The sequence below is a fragment of the Sinocyclocheilus grahami genome, unplaced genomic scaffold (genome assembly GCF_001515645.1).
Source record: "Sinocyclocheilus grahami isolate Dianchi unplaced genomic scaffold, SAMN03320097.WGS_v1.1 scaffold36.1, whole genome shotgun sequence".
NCBI lineage: Eukaryota > Metazoa > Chordata > Actinopteri > Cypriniformes > Cyprinidae > Sinocyclocheilus > Sinocyclocheilus grahami.
The window spans coordinates 1,905,986-1,909,652 of NW_015505215.1; the positions used below are offsets into that span (position 1 = coordinate 1,905,986).

At 36.1% G+C, this 3,667-nt stretch overlaps 1 pseudogene; it reads right to left on the reverse strand.

Moving 5' to 3' along the window:
• The window catches only part of LOC107581624 (von Willebrand factor A domain-containing protein 2-like), a 7,207-nt pseudogene extending 5,686 nt beyond the window's left edge, over nucleotides 1-1,521 (reverse strand).
• Nucleotides 1,522-3,667: the final 2,146 nt, after the last annotated feature.

Below are 3,667 nucleotides of genomic sequence, written 5' to 3' on the forward strand. Positions count from 1 at the left end.
AAAATGAACTTAAATGATTTTAGCAAATGGCTGCAATATAACAAAGAGTGAAAAATTTAAGGGGGTCTGAATACTTTCCGTACCCACTGTATATCAATCATACAAGTCTTTTAAGAAATTAATTTGATAGTTAAATTTCGCTGCACAAGGCAACACGTTAGCAAGGTTTCTGACTTGCAGGGCATTTGGAGAGGAGAACAGAGTGGTATTAGCTCATAATTAGAGTGTCCCTTTCATCTGAAGGACATAAGTCCTCTGAGGTATATTTCAGTCAGCCATGACCCAACCCGAAATCTGACCCCCACTGTAACGTGAGACCATGAGCTGTTTATGAAAACTCCCCCCCCCCCCATGTGCACCCACCCACACCCTCCGCTTATTAACAGTTAGCAAGGTAGTTGTTAAGTTTAGTTATTGGGCAGGATTGGGCATGTAGAATATGGTCATGCAGAATATGTGCTTTATAAGTACTAATAAACAGCCAATATGTTAATAATAGGCATGCTAATAAGCAACTAGTTAATAGTGAGAATTGGTCCCTATACTAAAGTGTTACCTCAAATTCTAATGATTATGGAATCAAATATTGATTATTCAATATTCCGATTGTTAGCTCTTACCTGGACATATAGTTCTGTGACAGACAACAGGGTGTTGCCTGTAAACTTTGTTATACCTGTAAGATGATGCGAAAACCAGTTTCAGTCCACACATTTCTGTTAATGTACTTAGTTTTAGCTCAGGCCATGAAACTTCAAAATTAATAATAATAATAATAATTAGCAACAATTATTATTATTTTTTAATTATTATTTACTTATTTTTGTCAAATGTTTGTAAAACAACATGAAACCAGTTTCACACCATATGTTTCTGTTAATATTCTCCTTTAAGTTTCACCTCAGGCCATGAAACTTAAACATGAGCCTGGGACACTTCAAAAGAACAAAAACACGCAATGTGATAAAATACAAACATAAGCTCAGACCTGAGGCATCTCTGTGACTTATGATCCATGCTGGTGTGTAACGGAGTCAATGCACATTAAGAATGTTCATTTTGGTCATTTTAACATAGTACAGTTACACTTCAATTAGGCCAAAAGCATCTCAAGACCATTGTGTTTTGCTCCATCCATGTCATTTACCTGTAATGAGGGCAGAGGGATGTGTACGGTGAGTATCCCTTGGACCCCTTCCAGCACATGAAGTTTCCCTGAAGCTCTTTGACCATCTCCAGGGTTTTCTGAACACACGGGTAAGACTCCACTTTACACCCTGCAGATATCACAGTGCAGAAAACGTGACTCGCAGTTCATAAACCCAAATGGTGCTGTTGATTGAGTCACAGGTGAGTTTTTTTACCTGAAGGAACGGCAGTGCAGACGGATGAGGTGGTGAGGGTGGTGAATAATCCGTTAACAGCATCACTGAAGTGCTCCGCGAAGAATACGTGAGAGTCTGAGGGGCTGCTAGCCAATTTATGGAGCTCTTCCCATCTTAGGAGAGAAAGACAAGGCATGATTTAGCAGCTAATATTTATTGTGAAATGCACTACTCATAAAATACATTTGCCACTAAAGTTTGGGGTTGGTAAGAATTTTTTTTTCTCCATGTTTTGGAAAGTAGTCTTATGTATGGAAGCCCGTTTCTGCCACTGAATAAAAAATAAAACAAGGTAATTGCGACCTTTTTATCTCACAATTCTGAGAAAAAAGTCAGAATTGTGAGATAAAAAGTCGCAATTACCTTGTTTTATTTTTTATTCAGTGGCGGAAACGGGCTTCCATACTTATGCTTACTGAATTTATTTGATCAAAAATACATAACTGTTTTCAATTAAATTATTTGTAAGATGTAATTCATTCACGTGATGACAAAACTGAATTTCAGCAGCCATTACTGTATCACATGATCCTTCAGATATTATACAAATGTGCTCATTTGCTGCTCAAACATTTCTTCTTATTATAGTTGTACTGTTTAAGACTTCAAACCTTTGAACACTTGTGTTGGTCACAGTCAATTCCAGATTTATACACGGAACATATGGTGCGGTAAAATTTGGCCGATAAATTTTAAGATGCCAGAGCATACGAACTCTGAAGGGTTTCATTCATCTAAACTTCACAGTAATTCACCAAAACACACCACTGATACATTCCCAGCTGCTAGATACAACTATTAAGGTGAGTTTATCCACTAAGATTTCCTCTTTCTGCTGCACCTGTTGGGAAGCTGCCATAAAGCCTCAAAGTAAAGAGAGAACACAGGAATTATGCTATCTGCAGCCTAACCAACAGCAACAACACACATCCAGGCTGTCAGCAGGCTTTTAGTGTACAATAACACACCTGTCAGTGTGCCACTACTGTGTCTGAAAGCTGTCAGCAAATCAATTCACTGACTAATAGAGCTGAAAACATTTACAATATGACAGCACCTGTCTCTGCTAAATGCTTCAGAACAATCACTAACAAAAAAGTACAGAAAAGTACCATATTATTACTTTATACTATGGTATACTCTCAGTAACATGGTATATACTAAAGTACCATAGTATTACTATCTGATAACATCACTGTAACTGGCCATGTGTATTAACAAGGGCACAAGGAAATACTTCACCATACACACAAATACACAGAGAGAGAGAGAGAGAGAGAGAGAGAGAGAGAGTTGTGGTCAGAATTATTAGACCCTTTGGTAAATATGAAAAAAGAATCTGATGTTTATCATTTTTATGTTTCATTAAAAAAAAATCACAAATCTAACCTTTTCTTTCATTCTAAACTTTTATTTATTTAATAATGGAGGGGAAATCTCACTATGACATAAATGAGGCAAATTATTGCCCTCCTTTAATTGAATACTTTTTGCAACCTCCATTTGCCAAAATACAGTTTTTTCCTCCAATCAACACTGCACAATGAAGAGGACTCTCGGAAGTCTTAGGATAACACAGAAGCCTTTAGTTCCTTTCACTGCACTGTGTCCTTAATGCACCCCTCGTGATGAAACCTAAACCAGTTATAGCACTCTCAGATTCACACCGGCTGCAGCTTTATCTTTGGGTTGATTCAAACTCTGCTTGACTTCTTTCTGGTGTTAATGCATGAACTTCATAAATTAACACTTGATACATAAGTTGGAGTTAACAGTTATCTAGCCTGTTGATAACCAAACTGTTTTAGGAATTGCAACCAACAATCACAATGTAAGAATGATTATCTCACTTGTGCTTTTCTGAATGAGGGTCTAAAAATCTAGAGCAACACACTGAAAATGTAGGGTTCAAAATCTAATTTTATATGTCTGTGTATATATATATATATATATATATATATTTCCCTCAGCTATAATGTTAACCAAGGTTTTTTTTGTGCTGAAAGCAACTACTTTTTATATTAAGCCAGTGAAAATATAAAATTAAAATGACAGCCAGTTTATTTTAACAATACATAGACACATTTAATATTTTTGATAGATTCTTTGATATAAACTGTTCATGTAAATCGTATCAAGTGCATGTGTTCTAAACCATGAAGCTTTATGATTTTGTTTGCATATGTAAGTATATGCACTTGTACAAACCCGATTCCAAAAAAGTTGGGACACTGTACAAATTGTGAATAAAAACAGAATGCAATGATGTGGAAGTTTCAAAT